This window comes from Lolium perenne, chromosome 6 (assembly GCF_019359855.2).
Source record: "Lolium perenne isolate Kyuss_39 chromosome 6, Kyuss_2.0, whole genome shotgun sequence".
NCBI lineage: Eukaryota > Viridiplantae > Streptophyta > Magnoliopsida > Poales > Poaceae > Lolium > Lolium perenne.
This window is the reverse complement of record NC_067249.2, coordinates 61426501-61446957: the sequence shown is the minus strand read 5'-3', so window position 1 is coordinate 61446957 and position 20457 is coordinate 61426501.

Here is a 20457-nt window from a genome sequence, read left to right as displayed (position 1 = left end):
GAGCTGATATAACGAAGAATACGCTTCACAGCGGACCAGTGAGGTTGACGAGGAGTCTGGATATACTGACACACTTTGTTAACTGCAAAGGAGATATCAGGCCGTGTGACCAGTAAATACTGCAAACCACCAACAATGCTGCGATAGGTAGTAGCCTCATCAGATGTCAAGAGAGCCCCATCAGCAGCAGCAGACAGACAATCAGTCACAGTCATAGGAGTAGAGGCTGACTTGCACTCAAGCATACCAGCACGGCGAAGAATATCAAGAGCATACTTCTTCTGAGTAAGAGCTAGACCCTGAGAGACATCAGAAACCTCAATCCCCAGAAAGAAGCGAAGAGAGCCCAAATCCTTCACCGCAAACTCAGACTGTAAACCATGAACAAGATGACCAATCGCAGAATGCGAAGAACTCACCACGATGATGTCATCGACATAGACCAAGAGATACATGGTGATATCCGGACGACGAAGCATAAAGAGAGAGGTGTCGGCGCTGGAAGGAACAAAGCCATGACGCCGAAGAACACTCCCAAGACGAGCATGCCAGGCCCGGGGCGCCTGTTTAAGCCCATAGAGGGCTTTGACCAAACGACAGAGATGCTGAGGATGAGCAGAATCAACAAACCCAGGCGGCTGACGCATGTAGACCTCCTCCTCAAGAACACCATGGAGGAACGCATTCTGAACATCAAGTTGCTGAAGATGCCAACCACGCGTGACTGCAAGAGAGAGCAGAAGTCGAATAGTGGTTGGCTTAATGACAGGACTGAAGGTGTCTTCGTAGTCCAGTCCATACCGCTGTTTGAATCCCTTGGCGACTAGGCGCGCTTTGTAGCGCTCAGTAGACCCGTCAGAGTGACGCTTGATCTTAAAAACCCACTTAGAGTCAATGACATTGATACCAGGACGAGGAGGAACCAGCCGCCAGGTCTCATTGCGAAGGAGGGCTTGATACTCAGTCTCCATCGCCTCACGCCAATGCGGTATGCGCATAGCATCATGATGAGAGGTCGGCTCATAAGATGGATCGGTGATGCCATGAGCAGAACATGCCTGTCAGCAAGGCAAAAGTCATCAGTTACCTTTTTCGTCCTCCACTCGTGTAATAAAAGCTCCTTTAGAGCTTATCTTCACAAATGTCTGGGGCCTGCCCAAACTTCCATTAGTGGTCATTCTTATTATGTGAGTTTTATTGATGCTTTTAGTAAATTCACATGGCTTTATTTGCTCAAGCGCAAGTCTGATGTCTTTAATGTCTTCTTGCAATTTCAAACTCATGTTGAGCGTCTACTTAGCCACAAAATCATTCATGTTCAATCGGATTGGGGAGGCGAATACCGTAACCTCAATACTTTTTCAGCAAGGTTGTCGTAGTCCTCGTCGAGCCCATTGAGAACATAGGCGACGAAGTCCTCCTGAGCTAGAGGCTGGCCCATTGCGGTGAGAGAGTCCGACAGGGCCGTGATCTTGTTGAAGTACGTCGTGATCAACGAGGTTTGCTTCTCCATCTTCTGCAGTTGCCCACGGATATGCAAGGCTGAACTGGGTGTCGAAGGAGTCACGGAGAGTCACCCAGGCCTCCTGCGCCATGGCGGCAAACATCACCAGGCCACCAACGGCAGGAGTCAGGGAGGAGTTGATCCCTGACAACAACGCCTGGTCTTGCATCACCCAGGCCCGGTGCTCGGGATTGGGAATTGCTGCGGAGCGCCCCTCGAACTGCACAAGGATATGCTCCGGCGGGCATGGATACGTCCGTCTACGTACCCCATCAAGAAGTGAGATCGCAGCAGCGGGAGGATGGCAGAACGCCACAACAGATAGTTGTCGCTGCCGAGCTTGACCGTCAGAAGGTTGCCGAAGTGGAACGGCGCCGCGACGGTTGCAGTTGACGACGAGGCACCCCCAAAGTCTGCCGAGGAGAACATGCTCCCGGCGGGAAGAGTTCCCATGGAGGACAGCGTAGATGTGCTGATGGTCGAGGCAGAGAGGGCCCCAAGGCTTGATGGCGAGGAGATCGCGCCAGTAGTCGACGGAGAGAGAGCGCCGGTGGTGGACGGCGGAGAGAGCACGCCAACGGTGGACGGTAGAGACAGAGTCCCGTCGGTGGCCATGGTGAGCGCCCCAGCAGTGCTTTGTTGGAGAACACCGGTGGTGGCGTCAGTGGGGCTAGCGGAAGTCATGAACGCGGCGGCGGCTACCAGATTGGATTGGCGGCGGCGGCGGCGCACGCGTGCTCTGATACCATGTAAAACCTAACCCTAGTATGGAAAGGTTGGAGAGAGAATCAGCACAACGTAGCAAACGTACGTGGCTGATGTTGTATATTTATAGATTGAAGAGATTACATCAGATTACAATACAGGGACATATACGTAAATACATTGTCTAACACTGAATAAGAAGAAGGAGATGATGTGGAGGTCCGCGATGAAGATGGGGATCCGCGGTGTAAGTTCTCAGGAGCTGGCGACCGGCGACTTCCCGACCGCGGAGGGGCTGTACCCGATCCAAGCCATCAAGGGGTGCAGCGGCGGCGGCGCGCCACCAGCGGCATCGTGTTCGTCATCGACATCGGGATCCAGTGGGCATGATTGCAACCTTTTCTTTTTTCTGAATCTTTCTGTAAGAACGGTTCTTTAATATCATGTCCTTTTTTGGCAAAAAAATACAACTTTATCTAGATTTTACGCCTTCACATAAATTAATCTGAGAAAACTTCATGCAAACATTTGCTTGTCAGCCAGAGTCTAGACTAAAACAGGAGAACCTGAAAGAACTGTTGCGAACGTCCGTGCTACCTGCAATGGTGGTGGTGCACTAGTGGTAGCGAGAGAGCACTAGTTCTAGCCTTATGCTGTCCTGCTGCCAAAGCAATAGCGTGAGGAGCTACAACAATTTTCTTCTTTGGTGCTTCGGTTGCAACAGAAAGAAGCAATTTCATTAATTGTGTTTGTTGCATCTTCTTAAAATAGATGATAGTGGCTCATTTTGTCTTCCCACTCCCCCATTATGCGCACGATAACCATACGCATGATCAAGTTCTCTAGACGATGCATCAATTTCTAATTTTAGATATTCTTATCTAATCTCTTTGATGCAACTATATTTTTGCAGATTAAAGATTGTGAAAATAGTAAAGCAAATTTGACTGAGGAAGGGGCAGGGGCCACCCCCCTTATGCGCAAGATAACCATATGCATGATCAAGTTCTCTAGAGATGATGCGTCAATTTCTAATTTTAGATATTCTGATCTAATCTCTTTGATGCAACTATATTTTTGCAGATTAAAGATTGTGAAAATAGTAAAGCAAATTTGACCGAGGAAGGGGCAGGGGCCATCCCCCCCCCCCCCCCCCCCCTCCGAAAAATGTGTTGGAAACCAAAGTGCGTATAAGATTTTTTTATTAGTAAGACAAGGGGAGAACACAGTGGGTTCAGGAACCCTAGTTTCCCTGGTGATGACACCTTGCACGTAACTTGCCTCCATGAGGTGTTGCGATATGAGGCTTCTAGAACATCTTTAACTTTCACCATCGACATCGGCGCCAGGTACATGTTACATCTATGCATCCATAACGAGTATGAGGGCTAACCGACACTTCACCTTGGAAAGGTGGGACTATTTTGTGGATTACTGCTGTCGTTGCCTATTCGACGGTACCTCGGAGGAGGGATCCTCACGAGGGGGAGAAGAAGTAGGGGCCATAGGGCGGAGTGCACACGGGACGGTGGTATGCGATTTACCCAGCTTCGGAACACCTGCACGATGACAGGGCCTACTGCTGCTTGTTTGGAATTATCTGGGCGCTTTCGCGTTGTTACAATGAGTTGTGGTTGTGATTGTCCCTCTAGGGCTCCCAGGATCCGGCTTATAAAGGCGCACGGATCTAGGGTTTACATGGAGAGTCCTAGCCGGAATACAAGTTACCTAACTACGATATAATATCTTGCCGTGTACGTCAAGGATCCGCCTTCCATCAGGACCGTGCTGGATCCGGATACTTCATGGGCCTTCACGGATCCGGCCCCCTTCGTAGGTCGGTTGGGATCCGGCTCCTTGCTCCTGGACTGGACTTCATCCTTCAGGATCTACAGCAACTGGGCCGCCTGATGGGCCACATGTCACATCACCATCTGTGGGCCACCCGGGCTTGCCGGATCTAGGCCATGCCGTTCATATACCCATAAAGTATACCCACAACAGTAGCCCCCGAAGTTCTCCGAGATTCATCATTCCTCCGACTTCATTCAGCTCGGATCCGAAGAGAATCTTGAAGAGTTTCAAAACTTTACTTGCTTTCGGTATCATCTTCTCGGAAATCCTCTTTTCTTCTGAATCAGCAATGTAACGGAGATTCCACTTTTCCCGCGCTAAATTTTCGGAGATGCGAATCTTTAGCCGAAAATTTCAGGAGCGCACAGTTAAGTTACCTCCACGTCGTTTCACCACTTTTAACCTAAGACACGTGTCACGCATCCAACAGTGTGACCGTTCAGTTTCCGCCGTCGGATCAGAAACACGAATCTCCGCGTGAGGTCTATAAATACCCCCACGCGCGGTAACTTTTCCATTCTTTCACCTCCTTACCCTCTTCATCTTCTTCCTCGCACCGCGCCGCCAGTCCGATCTCAACTCCGGCGAGCATCTCCGCGGGAAGCTTCGCGCGCCGCCACTCTGAGCATCCCCTCGCGCCAAGATCATCGCGGTTGATTGGGAAACTTCTCCCGCCGCCAATTCGTGGTCGAAAAACGAGGTTTACTCCAAGTCCGGCGACCTCTACTTCGCCGGAACTTCATCGGACCACCGCGCCATTAACGGTACGTGCACCGGCCTTGTAGAAGAAGTCTTAGAGTAGTTCCGGTTTACTCAAATTAGTTTTGCATGGGTGCAGCCGGAAGCATGTCACATGGCTCGCCACTTTGTACTGGTAGTTCTCCGAATAGCCCAGAACCCAACACATTAGAACCTATTTGTCTGAATCCCATTCCATACTTGCCACCATTTGTTTCCGACATCCGATTAGCTCAACCATTCTCCGCCTCTTCCAGCACTGCACTAAGCCGGATTCCTACTCCCCAAGAACTTCAAGAAGAACTTGAAGGTCAAGCCAGAATGGCCGCCAAAGTTCAGGAAGCGGAGAACAAGAAGGCTTCCAAGGCCCGGATCCGCGAAGGCGTGAGGGGTCAGTGGTGGCCCTGTGAAACTACCGACGTGGAGCTTAGGGAGCTCCAGAACGAGGGCATGATCTCCGCCAATTGGAGTTTCATGCGCGACTTCGACGTCCCCAAGCCTGATGCGGACGAGAGAGTCATGACCAAAGCTTGGGTTGAGCGCGGTCTGTCGCTCCCCTGTTCGGAATTCTTCCTTTCTATCCTCGACACATACGGTCTTCAACCCCACAACATCTGCCCAAACTCATATCTCCTCCTATCCAACTTCGCAACTCTCTGCGAAGGGCATCTTGGGATCCGACCAGATGTCCGATTATGGCAGTTCTTTTTCCGGGTGAAGAAGGAAACAAAGGACAAGGCCATGCTGAACTGCGGGAGCATGACCTTCATGCTTTGACCCGACCGCATGTATCCGCCTCATGACTCCCACGAATCCGTCCGGTACTGGAACGCCGGATGGTTCTATGAGAAGAACATCTCAGTTCCGAAGGTCCACGAAGGGCTTCCCGCTTTCAGCAACAAGCCTCCAGAAGAACTGGCTAGTGGTACGTCTCCAACGTATCTATAATTTCTGATGTTCCATGCTTGTTTTATGACAATACCTACATGTTTTGTTCACACTTTATATCGTTTTTATGCATTTTCCGGAACTAACCTATTGACGAGATGCCGAAGGGCCAGTTGCTGTTTTCTGCTGTTTTTGGTTTCAGAAATCCTACAAAGGAAATATTCTCGGAATCGGACGAAATCAACGCCCAAGATCTTAAAATTCCCGGAAGCTTCCAGAGCACCGAAGAGAGGCCAGAGGGGAGCCAGGGGGCCCCACCCCACAGGGCGGCGCGGCCAAGGGGAGGCGCGCCCTCTAGTGTGTGGGTCCCCCGTGGCCCCTCCGACTCCGCCTCTTCACCTATTTAGGCCTCCCTGACCTAAATCCTCGACACCGCTTGACGAAACCAGAGAAAACCCTCCAGAGCCGCCGCCATCGCGAAACTCCAATTCGGGGGACAGAAGTCTCTGTTCCGGCACCCTGCCGGGACGGGGAATTGCCCCCGGAATCATCTCCACCGCCATCTTCACCGCCATCGCTGTTTCCATGATGAGGAGGGAGTAATTCACCCCCGGGGCTGAGGGCTCCGCTGTAGCTATGTGGTTCATCTCTCTCTTTATGTGATCTAGTTGAATATCATGTATGTGCTACTCTAGTGATGTTATTAAAGTAGTCTATTCCTCCTCCACGGTGTAATGATGACAGTGTGTGCATCGTGTAGTACTTGGCGTAGGTTATGATTGTAATCTCTTGTAGATTATGAAGTTAATTATTGCTATGATAGTATTGATGTGATCTATGCCTCCTTCATAGTGTGATGGTGACGGTGTGCATGCTATGTTAGTACTTGGTGTAGTTGTGTTGATCTATCATGCACTCTAAGGTTATTTAAACATGAATATCGAATATTGTGGAGCTTGTTAACTCCGGCATTGAGGGTTCATGTAATCCTACACAATTAGTGGTGTTCATCATCCAACAAGAGAGTGTAGAGTGGTTCTATTATGTGATCATTGTTGAGAGTGTCCACTAGTGAAAGCAGGATCCCTAGGCCTTGCTTCCAAGCATCGAATCTCCGTTTGTTTACTATTTTGTTGCATGTTTACTCGCTGCCATATTTTATTCAGATTGCTATTACCACTCATATTCATTCATACCACTTGTATTTCACTATCTCTTCGCCGAACTAGTGCACCTATACATCTGACAAGTGTATTAGGTGTGTTGGGGACACAAGAGACTTCTTGCTTTGTGGTTGCAGGGTTGCTTGAGAGGGATATCTTTGACCTCTTCCTCCCTGAGTTCGATAAACCTTGGGTGATCCACTTAAGGGAAACTTGCTGCTGTTCTACAAACCTCTGCTCTTGGAGGCCCAACACTGTCTACAAGAATAGAAGCACCCGTAGACATCAAGCACTTTTCTGGCGCCGTTGCCAGGGAGGAAAGGTAAAAGGTACTCACACTCCGGATCTCGACTACTAAGCTACTTTCCGGCACCGTTGTAAGTACTCGAAGCTATTTCCTTTAGATCCTGCAATTGCATCTTTTTGTTTCTTATTTTACACTAGTAAGGCATAATGGAAAACAACTATGAGCTTTTTAATTTATTTCCTAAGCTAAGATATGAATTGTGTGATGCGAAAATTAAAGAACCTATGGAACCTCATTTGCATGCTAGTAGCAATATTATTAGTATGAACGCAATCACTGCTAATGCTATGGAGAAGTCTAAGCTTGGGGAAGCTAGTTTTTGTGATCTTTTTAGCTTCCCATCTTTAGGGGAGAAAATTTGCTCTGATAATACTTTATCTCCCATATGCGATAACTCTAATGATACTTGTGATATTTTAAATCCACCTACTACAAGTACTGCTTTCAAGATACCCATGAAAATTATTGAACGTGTTATGGATAACCGCTATGAAGGGGATGGAACTGTCCATCCTGGAGATCATTTACTGTTTTTGCATGAATTATGCTGGTTATTCAAGTGTGCAGATATCTCTATGGATGAAGTGAGGAAGAAGCTATTCTCTGTTTCGCTGTCTGGTAAAGCGGCGCATTGGTATAAATTGTTGAAGACTAGTCATTCTCTTGGTTGGGAGGAAATTGTATCTCTCTTTTATTCTAAATTTTATCCTCCTCATGAAGTGCATATTGATAGGAATTATATTTATAACTTTTATCCTCGTGATGGAGAGAGTATTTCTCAAGCGTGGGGGAGATTGAAGTCACTAATGCTCAAATGTCCCATTCATGAGCTCCCCCGTAATGTTATTATTAATAATTTTTATGCAAGGCTTTCAGGACATCACAAGGACTATCTAGATGCCTGTTCGGAGGGATCTTTCACAAGCAAGGAGGTTGAAGCTAGGTGGGATCTTCTTGATCGGATTGAGGAGAACGCTGAAGGATGGGAGAACAACAAAGGTAAAGAGTCAGGTATAAAATATGATTATGAATGCATTGAAACTTTTATGGATACTGGTAAATTTCGAAATATGAGTGCTACCTATGGTCTTGACTCTCAAGTTGCTGCAAATCTTTATAAAGCCTTCGCTTCTCATTTTGAATTGCCTAAGAAGAATTTTGATAAGTATCATGAACCTTTTAAAGATGCTTGCATGAAGAATGAAATTGTTGTTAATGATTGCAATAAACATGCTCAAATTCCTAAGACTTCCTATAAGCATGTTAATTTTTGTGGAATGCATAGACCCTGTGGAATTAATCAAATCGAAGATGAATATTGTATCCATCATATTAATGAAAAAACTAGAAAGTGGGCTAGGGCTCTAGATGATCTTGGTAAAAAGGTTTGTGCCGACTATCCTTTTATTTGTGAAGTTTGCCATAGAGTGGGTCATTTTAATTTTCAATGCTCCTCCAATGATAATTTGAACCCCATGAGTGCTGCAAATTTGTATTGTGATGATGAAATTACTCCTAATCAGCATGATGAACTTACTTTATTTTTGTGGTGTGAAGAGCTATCAAGAAAAATCTCTTTGTTACATATGACTGATCTTGATATTGATGATGTCCTGCATGGGTGTTTTTCTTATTGCATTGATAATAGTCATACAAATACTTACATACAAAATATTTTAGAAGATGACACCTTGCCAAAATATGATAGGACCGCTGTGTGTTTTGAACTAATTAATGAAAAGGAGGAATCCTCCCAAGTTTCTTCTATTGTTTCTGAAAGTAAATCAGGTTATGCGAACAAGCCACCCTTCAAGCCTCCTCCTCCTAAAGAAGGGAACGAGGAGAAGGAAGAGAAGAAGAAGAAGAAGAAGAAGGGAACGAAGAAGAAGAAGAAGGAGAATAAAGAGAAAGAGGTAACGGCATATCCCCGCGTGAATGAGATAACGCTAGGTAACCGTAAGTATGTTGCTCCTAATGATTATTATGATAATGAATCTGAATACAATGATCTCCCTATGCCCTTTACATACATTAGTGATCATGATTTGAAAGAGCACACTACTTTTGATATTGCAAATCTCTGGGAAACTAATTCTGAAAATGATGATGTTAATAATTGCCATAGTATCAGTATTATCCATGCTTCCTCCCATAATGATATAGAAAGCTCTAAGCTTGGGGGTGAGGTGTTTGAAAATCCTTTTGCTACTGATCATTACATGTTTGATACATCTTCTTCTTGCAACAATGATGGTATGGTCACGGATGAACCTACTGTGAAAGATAACTATTCTATTTCTTATGATGACACTGTGCCTCGACCTTTAATGATTATTATAAAGAATGCTATGATATAGGTTATAACCATCCTTATGAAACTTTTCATAGTTATGATTGGATTGCCAAAAACAATTCCCTTAATATGCAACTTGTTTACCATGTTCAAATTCTTGATAATAATCTTGCTCCAATTACTATTAATGAGAAGAATTCTTCTTATGCCAAAATTAATGATACTTCTATACATATGAACCATGATAAGAATGTTTTAAGTGATGGGTATATTGTGGATTTCATCAATGATGCTACTGAAAGTTATTATGAGAGAGGGAAACATGGTTATATGCATCTTAATAATATTAAGTTTCCCCTCTTTATGTTGAGAATCTTGAAGTTACTCGTGATTTATCCTCTTATGCTTGTCACTTTGTTCTTCGTGAATTCATTTGTGTACAAGATTCCTTTGCATAGGAAGTGGGTTAGACTTAAATGTGTTTTGAATTTGCTTCTTGATGCTCTCTTTTGCCTCAACTCTTATTTCTTGGGAGTGCATCATTGAAATTATTGAGCCTATCTTAATGGCTATAAAGAAAGAACTTCTTGGGAGATAACTCATGTGTTTGTTTTGCTACAGTAACTTTGTTTTATATTTGAGTCTTGGAAGTTGTTACTATTGTAGCAACCTCTCCCTATCTTTATTTTATTGCATTTTTGTGCCAAGTAAAGTCTTTGATAGCAAGGTTGATACTAGATTTGGATTAGTGCGCAGAAACAGATTTCTTGCTGTCACGAATCTGGTTTCAATTCTCTGTAGGTAACTCAGAAAATTATACCAATTTACGTGAGTGATCCTCAGATATGTACGCAACTTTCATTCAATTTGAGCATTTTCATTTGAGCAAGTCTGGTGCCTCTATAAAATTCGTCTTTACGGACTGTTCTGTTTTGACAGATTCTGCCTTTTATTTCGCATTGCCTCTTTTGCTATGTTGGATGGATTTCTTTGTTCCATTAACTTTCAGAAGCTTTGTGCAATGTCCAGAAGTGTTAAGAATGATTGTTTCACCTCTGAACATGTGAATTTTTATTATGCACTAACCCTCTAATGAGTTGTTTTGAGTTTGGTGTGGAGGAAGTTTTCAAGGGTCAAGAGAGCAGGATGATACAATATGATCAAGGAGAGTGAAAGCTCTAAGCTTGGGGATGCCCCGGTGGTTCATCCCTGCATATTTCAAGAAGACTCAAGCATCTAAGCTTGGGGATGCCCAAGGCATCCCCTTCTTCATCGACAAAGTATCAGGTTCCTTCTCTTGAAACTATATTTTTATTCGGTCACATCTTATGTACTTTACTTGGAGCGTCTGTGTGCTTTTGTTTTCATTTTTGTTTTGTTTGAATAAATTCATGCTTGTGTGGGAGAGATACACGCTCCGCTGGTTCATATGAACATATGTGTTCTTAGCTTTTAATGTTCATGGCGAAGGTTAAAACTGCTTCGTTAATTGTTATATGGTTGGAAACGGGAAATGCTACATGTAGTAATTGGTATGATGTCTTGAATAACTTGATACTTGGCAATTATTGTGCTCATGATTAAGCTCTTTCATCATATACTTTGCACCTATTAGTGAAGAAATACATAGAGCTTGCTAAAATTTGGTTTGCATGATTGGTCTCTCTAAGGTCTAGATATTTTCTAGTAAAGTGTTTGAACAACAAGGAAGACAATGTATAGTCTTATAATGCTTGCAATATGTTCTTATGTGAGTTTTGCTGTACCGGTTCATACTTGTGTTTGTTTCAAATAGCCTTACTAGCCTAAGCCTTGTATTGAGAGGGAATACTTCTCGTGCATCCAAATCCTTGAGCCAAACACCATGCCATTTGTGTCCACCATACCTACCTACTACATGGTATTTCTCCGCCATTCCAAAGTAAATTGCTTGAGTGTTACCTTTAAACAATTCAAAATTTATCACCTCTGATTTGTGTCAATGTTTTATAGCTCATGAGGAAGTATGTGCTGTTTATCTTTCAATCTTGTTGGGCAACTTTCACCAATGGACTAGTGGCTTCATCCGCTTATCCAATAATTTTGCAAAAAGAGCTGGCAATGGGATTCCCAGTCCCAAATTAATTAACCTTAATAGACACTCCTCCATGGTATGTGATTGTTGGACGGCACCCGAAGGATTCGGTTAGCCATGGCTTGAGAAAGCAAAGGTGGGGAGGAGTGTCATCATAATAAAACTAAAATAAAAAGGAACTCCTTCATGGTATGAGATTGTTGGCAGGCACCCGAGGATTCGGTTAGCCATGGTTTGTGAAAGAAAGGTTGGAAGGAGTGCCACCCAAAAATAAAAATAAAATGGGAGCCGCTCTTTGAAGGTTTGTCTGGCAAGGGGGTTAGAGTGCCCACTACCATTCGTTGACAACAACAAACACCTCTCAAAATTTTACTTTTATGTTTTATGTTTTCAAAATCAAAGCTCTAGCACAAATATAGCAATCGATACTTCCCTCTGCGAAGGGCCATTCTTTTACTTTCATGTTGAGTCAGTTTACCCATTTCTCTCTATCTTAGAAGCAAACACTTGTGTTAACTGTGCATTGATTCTTACATACTTGCTTATTGCACTTGTTATATTGCTTTGCATTGACAACTATCCATGAGATATACATGTTACAAGTTGAAAGCAACCTCTGAAACTTAATCTTCCTTTGTGTTGCTTCAATACCTTTACTTTGAATTTATTGCTTTATGAGTTAACTCTTATGCAAGACTTATTGATGCTTGTCTTGAAAGTACTATTCATGAAAAGTCTTTGCTATATGGTTCAATTGTTTAATCATTGTCTTTACCATTGTCTTGAATCGCTGCATTCATCTCATATGCTTTACAATAGTATGATTAAGATCATGTTGGTAGCATGTCACTTCAGAAATTATCTTTGTTATCGTTTACCTACTCGGGACGAGTAGGAACTAAGCTTGGGGATGCTGATACGTCTCCAACGTATCTATAATTTCCGATGTTCCATGCTTGTTTTATGACAATACCTACATGTTTTGTTCACACTTTATATCGTTTTTATGCATTTTCCGGAACTAACCTATTGACGAGATGCCGAAGGGCCAGTTGATGTTTTCTGCTGTTTTTGGTTTAAGAAATCCTACAAAGGAAATATTCTCGAAATCGGACGAAATCAACGCCCAAGATCTTAAAATTCCCGGAAGCTTCCAGAGCACCGAAGAGAGGCCAGAGGGGAGCCAGGGGGGCCCCACCCCACAGGGAGGCGCAGCCAAGGGGGGGGGGCGCCCCCCTAGTGTGTGGGTCCCCCGTGGCCCCTCCGACTCCGCCTCTTCACCTATTTAGGCCTCCCTGACCTAAATCCTCGACACCGCTTGACGAAACCAGAGAAAACCCTCCAGAGCCGCCGCCATCGCGAAACTCCAATTCGGGGGACAGAAGTCTCTGTTCCGGCACCCTGCCGGGACGGGGAATTGCCCCCGGAATCATCTCCACCGCCATCTTCACCGCCATCGCTGTCTCCATGATGAGGAGAGAGTAATTCACCCCCGGGGCTGAGGGCTCCGCTGTAGCTATGTGGTTCATCTCTCTCTTTATGTGATCTAGTTGAATATCATCTATGTGCTACTCTAGTGATGTTATTAAAGTAGTCTATTCCTCCTCCACGGTGTAATGATGACAGTGTGTGCATCGTGTAGTACTTGGCGTAGGTTATGATTGTAATCTCTTGTAGATTATGAAGTTAATTATTGCTATGATAGTATTGATGTGATCTATGCCTCCTTCATAGTGTGATGGTGACGGTGTGCATGCTATGTTAGTACTTGGCGTAGTTGTGTTGATCTATCATGCACTCTAAGGTTATTTAAACATGAATATCGAATATTGTGGAGCTTGTTAACTCCGGCATTGAGGGTTCGTGTAATCCTACACAATTAGTGGTGTTCATCATCCAACAAGAGAGTGTAGAGTGGTTCTATTATGTGATCATTGTTGAGAGTGTCCACTAGTGAAAGCAGGATCCCTAGGCCTTGCTTCCAAGCATCGAATCTCCGTTTGTTTACTGTTTTGTTGCATGTTTACTCGCTGCCATATTTTATTCAGATTGCTATTACCACTCATATTCATTCATACCACTTGTATTTCACTATCTCTTCGCCGAACTAGTGCACCTATACATCTGACAAGTGTATTAGGTGTGTTGGGGACACAAGAGACTTCTTACTTTGTGGTTGCAGGGTTGCTTGAGAGGGATATCTTTGACCTCTTCCTCCCTGAGTTCGATAAACCTTGGGTGATCCACTTAAGGGCAACTTGCTGCTGTTCTACAAACCTCTGCTCTTGGAGGCCCAACACTGTCTACAAGAATAGAAGCACCCGTAGACATCAGCTAGCTAGAGCTTCATCCCTACGCTCGCCCAAACTCTGATACTGGAGAAGGCTGCTCGGAGGATTTCCTGGTTGATCCACGACGGACTGACCGGAGCCCAGCTGACCCTTAGCTGGTTTTCCCGGAGAATCCAGCCTTTACGCTACAACGCACGTCTGATGTGCGCGTATACTGGGGCGGATGATCCTCTCCGAGTAACGCGCCATGATCTCCCTGCTGATTCTCTCAAAAGGAGATTCAAGACACTGGTGAAGATAGGCTGGGGCCAACCGGTCCCGGAACTGATTAAGGACATCAACACGCACGACCAATGTCCTCCGGTAAGCACTTGTTCCTTCGCTGTTCTTCAACTTCTCATATCTTCGAAGTGTTCTAACTTGTTTTCTAATCCTCTTCTCAGCTCGATACTTTGGCGGAGGAAGATTTGCGCAATATACTTCGAGTCCCCGTCAGTGATGACCCACAAGTATAGGGGATCGCAGCACTCTTCGCGGGTAGTATAACCCAATTTATTGATTCGACACAAGGGGAGACAAAGAACACTTGGAAGCCTTAACAGCGGAGTTGTCAATTCAGCTGCACCTGGAAACAGACTTGCTCGCAAGAGTTTATCAGTAGTAACAGTTTTATAGCAGTAGCAGTAGTGAAATAACAGCAGCAGAGTAACAAAGAAAGCATTAGTGATTATAGTAAACAGCAGGATTAAAATACTGTAGGCACGGGGACGGATGACGGGCGTTGCATGGATGAGAGAAACTCATGTAACAATCATAGCAGGGCATTTGCAGATAATAATAATACGGTGTCCAAGTACAAAGCAATCAATAGGCATGTGTTCTAATTATAGTCGTACGTGCTCGCAATGAGAAACTTGCACAACATCTTTTGTCCTACCAGCCGGTGGCAGCCGGGCCTCAAGGGAAACTACTGGATATTAAGGTACTCCTTTTAATAGAGTACCGGAGCAAAGCATTAACACTCCGTGAACACATGTGATCCTCACATCACTACCATCCCCTCCGGTTGTCCCGATTTCTGTCACTTCGGGGCCATCGGTTCCGGACAGCGACATGTGTATACAACTTGCAGGTAAGATCAATAAACAATGAATATCATGATGAAACAATAACATGTTCAGATCTGAGATCATGGCACTCGGGCCCTAGTGACAAGCATTAAGCATAACAATTTGCAACAATATCATCAAAGTACCAATTACGGACACTAGGCACTATGCCCTAACAATCTTATGCTATTACATGACCAATCTCATCCAATCCCTACCATCCCCTTCGGCCTACAGCGGGGGAATTACTCACACATGGATGGGGGAAACATGGCTGGTTGATGGAGAGGCGTTGGCGGTGATGATGGCGATGATCTCCTCCAATTCCCGTCCGGCGGAGTGCCAGAACGGAGACTTCTGGCTCCCGCGACGGAGTTTCGCGATGTGGCGGCGTTCTGGAGGCTTTCTGGCGACTTCGACTTCTCTCCGTGCGTTTTTAGGTCGAGGCCGATAAGTAGTCCGAAGGAGGGCGTCGGAGGCCGGCCGAGGGGGCCACACCATAGGGCCGCGCGGGCCCCCCCTAGGCCGCGCCGCCTTATGGTGTGGGGCCCTCGGGCCTCCACCTTACTTGACCTTCTGGCTCCGTCAGTATTCTGGGAAAATAGGGCCTTCTGCATAAATTTCGAGGATTTTCCCGAAAGTTGGATTTCTGCACAAAAACGAGACACCAGAACAGTTCTGCTGAAAACAGCGTTAGTCCGTGTTAGTTGTATCCAAAATATACAAATTAGAGGCAAAACAATAGCAAAAGTGTTCGGGAAAGTAGATACATTTTGGACGTATCAACTCCCCCCAAGCTTAGCTTATTGCTTGTCCTCAAGCAATTCAGTTAACAACTGAGCGATAAAAGAACTTTCACGAACACATTTGCTCATATGATGTATATATTCTCATGCTATGGCTAATACTTAAGTAGTTCATAGTGAGATACATGCAAATAAGATCATCTAACAGCTATGTCAATCATGAAGAGGTACCAACAATTAATAATAAGCATCATGAATCATGTATGTAAGCAGGATTGCAATATTCATAAGAGAGTATGATAAAGTGGTATCTCGCTTGCCCGTATTTGATCGGCAAAACATAAATGCCCAGGCACCTCTGGAGTTCATAGAAAGACTAGAAGTAGTGATTGTCAAAGATAAAAGCATCAAAGTTATACCACAATCAATCATATTTTGAGACAAGCATATTATACTAAGAATGACAGTTGTGCTCTCAAGATAGTGCTCAAAGAAATAATGGAGACACAACATAGAAGTAAAAGATTGACCCTTCGCAGAGGGAAGCAGGGATTAACATGCGCTAGAGCTTTTCATTTTTGAAATCAGGAGTAAAATCATTTTGAGAGGTGTTTGTTGTTGTCAACGAATGGTAATGGGTACACCAACTACCTCGCCAACCGGACTTTCAAGAGCGGCTCCCATGAATTATTTGCATATTTATGTGGCACTCCTTCCAACCTTTCTTACACAAACCATGGCTAACCGAATCCTCGGGTGCCTGCCAACAATCTCATACCATGAAGGAGTGCCTTTTTATTTTAGTTTTATTATGATGATGACACTCCCCCCAACCTTTGCTTACACAAGCCATGGCTAACCGAATCCTTCGGGTGCCGTCCATCAATCACAAACCATGGAGGAGTGTCTATTTAAGTTAATTAATTTGGGACTGGGAATCCCATTGCCAGCTCTTTTTGCAAAATTATTGGATAAGCGGATGTGCCACTAGTCCATGTGAGAGTCCGTCAAAAGTAAATGACAAGGTTGAAAGCTAAACACCACATACTTCCTCATGAGCTATGAAACATAAACACAAATTGAGAAGCATTTTGAAGGTTTTAAAGGTAGCGCATGAGAATTTACTTGGAATGGTTTGAAATGCCATGCATAGGTATTTATGGTGGACACTTTGGAACAACTTGGTTTTCAGGTGTTTGGAAGCACGAGCAGCGTTCCCGCTCAGTACAAGTGAAGGCTAGCAATAGACTAGGGAGCGACAAATCAAGAGAGCAGTAACTGTCATAATCATGCTTGCGGCAAAATAAATTAACGGAGGCATAAAAGTGATACAAGAACTCTGAAGCAATATAGATCATCGAGGCTTAATTGACTTTTTGTTCAGTCATATGCATGCGTGAGCATGTGCCAAGTCGATATAAATGAATTATTCAGAAGAGGATACCACAATGCCATACCTACTTATGAATAAAACAATGCAAGCAAACATCCATGACATGCTACTCATATTAATAAATTGGAGTTAAACATGAGAGATCATGAACTACTAGACTTTCTCAAATAACATATACCTCACATGAACCAACTAAGCATGCTCACATGGATGAGTATATGTACAAAAATGAAAACAAATAGAGTTCATACCAGCCTCTCACCACAATCCAATTGTCGTAGATCGTCATTATTGCTTTTCACTTGTGTACCTTGGATAATATGAAATGAAAACCACGCTCCAGCCACCGAAGACCATTGAACTCAAGATGAACTTTACAAACCAAAGAAGAACAGCAAATATTTTTGGTGTTTTCGAATTAGAAACAAGAACAAAAGGAAACAAGCAAACGAAGCAAAATCTTTTTGGGTTTTCTTGTAGCAAACTAGCAGTAGCAAATAAAGCGAAACAAATGCAAGAAACCAAAGCAAACAAATTATGAAGAGAAACAACAGAAATATTTTTGGTCTTTTTGTGTTTTGGAAAGGAAACAAAGCAAAAACAAGAAATAGCAAACTAGAAGAAACACAGAAAAGCGAGATGGCAGAAATCTGCCAAAACCTGACAGCAGTACAGAAATCGATTTTTACCAAAATCTTACGTTGCTCAGCTCGAAAAGTGTTCAACAAATGAAAGTTAGATAACAACCTGGGGAACCTGCACAAAAATTGGCAGCTCAAAATAACGTTCTGGCTGTGCGCACGAATTTTTCTAGTAACAGTCCAGAATCTGTTTTCAGGCAGCACTTCCCCAAATATCATCTCCCTCTCATTAGAAAACCACTCAAAGAGACTAAACAAATATGTGCAAGTATCCAGCAACCATAGTATGCAAAGAATGAGTGATGCCGGTATACCTCCCCCCCCAAGCTTAGGCTTTTGGCCTAAGTGGAGTTCAATCCCATCGAGACCATGAGGTAGTATCTCCGTAGTACGACGAAGATGGATCATATTCCGGGCATGTGCTAGAAGAAGCACCCGGATACGTGACGGTGTAGTCGTGGGAGGCCTCGGCGTCCTCGGAGTCATGCTGCTGGTGGAAGTCTTGTATCTTCATATGTTCATCCACCTCCTCCTTAGTGCACGACCATGATTGCCTGTCAATACTGAACAAACCTGGTTGGGGAAGAGGGATTTCCTTCTCATCCCCGTCAGCAAACAACATTCTATAGACCATATTATCTAAAGTAGAATCAGCGGTAACAAAATGATGACTCTTCATAGCAGCAATATCGAGTCTCCTAGGGGTCAATGGCACATCATTAGGATCAAGAGGAAGTCTTAAATATGTTAAAACGCGCAATGCAATAGTTCCTCCAAAAATAGGCCCCCTATTAGACAGGCGGCGAGCAATAAGAGAACCAAGGTGATAAGATGTCCGACCAGTAAGTGCAATATTCAAGAAAGCAAGATGGTGACTAGAAATATTGCTAGTGTTCTCCCTACCAAGAATGCTAGTAGCAATGTAATATGCAAAATATTTAATGGCGGGGAGTTGAATGTTCCTTATCTTGCCACGCTGAATGGTGCGACAATCATCATCGGTGATCCCTCGATAGAGCTCCAACAAGTCCCGGGGGTTGTCATCAATCCTCCTTGCTGTACCTACAGGGGCAATATCCAATGCACGACAAAAATCTTCCAATTCCATAGTAACAGGATTGCCATAGATCTTGAATGCAACTGTCGGCTCGTATTGCGTGTTGTTGAACCTGAAGCTCTCGACGAAAATTTTTGTGAGCATATAGTATTGCTCCCTTTCGTCTTCCACGTAGGTGGTTAAGCCCGCCCTATTGACAAGGGTGAAGAAATCATCCAATATCCCTGCATTTCTCAGAAAATCATAGCATGGAAAAGATGAAGCATTAGGAGTCCCGTTGTCCTCTTCGGGCGCGAAGCTAGGCGCGATGATATCCTCATTGTACGATCGCCTAAGCCGGGTTGCGGCCCTAGAAGGCCTCCCGGTGCTGGTTGTTCCTTTCTTGAACAACTCTCCAAAGTTGAACTTCTTCATCTCTTCTCTGAAATTTTCAACAAGTGATATAAAATTTGATTTGGTGACATATAAATGAGGGAAACTACCATAGGAACTTGCTAGAGTACTAATCATGCATCAAAACTAGTTTCTAGCACTTAGAACAAGCATGCAAGCTCACTAAACATGTTACCTACAGCAGCAAAATATTCAAGATATACTCCACCAAACAAAATTCTACTTGGATAATCGGAGGAGTCACATACCGAAGAGCAAATGTGCCAAATCTCAGATAGAAATCTGGGCTGAGCAAAGAGATCGAGAAATCTGGAGTTCTTGAGCAAAAACACGAGTGAGAGGAACCTGGTGTGAGTTTTTTCGGGAGAGAGAAGATGCTGGGAGAAAGAGATGAAATAGTGGGGCAAGGAGGGGCCCACACCACAGGGTGGCGCGCCCACCTCCTTGGCCGCGCCGGCTGGTGGTGTGGCACCCTGTGGTGCCCCACAGGTCATCCTCTGGTGCCCCCAGGTGCCTCGTCGAAAAATAGGACCAACGGTATAATTTTTGTGAATTTTTGAAAACTTTGAAAAATGCACATTTCTGGGTATTAAGTTTATTATTACTGGCCAGGAATTTTTTTGAAATCTCCAATTAACTAAGGAACTTTGCAAATTAAAAGTGCTACAGCAACTAGAGCAAGTGGAGGAAGAAAGAGATGTTGTTTACCTCCTCTATGCATATAAAAGTATTTGTTAACAAGGTTGATCAAGTCTTGCCACCAAATAAATTTTACATAGCATAAGAAGAAATAAACCTCAAATCAATCATGTTACCTTAAATTGTATTGATATGGATCCAATCACGAGAATTTGATATTCTTCTTTAGGCTCATATATAGGACAATCAATAGTTCCCACTTTGATAGTTCTCTCATTAGAAATAGTATTAACTCCACACGCTTTCTCAATCCTCTTCGGAAAATAAACGGTATGCTCCCTATCATCAACATTGAAAGTAACCTTTCCTTTATTGCAATCAATAACAGCCCCTGCGGTGTTAAGAAAAGATCTCCCAAGAATAATAGACATATTATCATCTTCATGCATTTCCAACACAACAAAATCAGTTAATATCAAGCAGTTATTAGTAACTTGAACAGGAACATCCTCACATATACCAACAGGAATAGCAGTAGATTTATCAGCCATTTGCAAAGATATATCAGTAGGTATCAACTTATCTAAGTAAAGTCTCTTATAAAGAGAAAAAGGCATAACACTAACACCGGCTCCCAAGTCACATAGAGCAGTTTTAACATA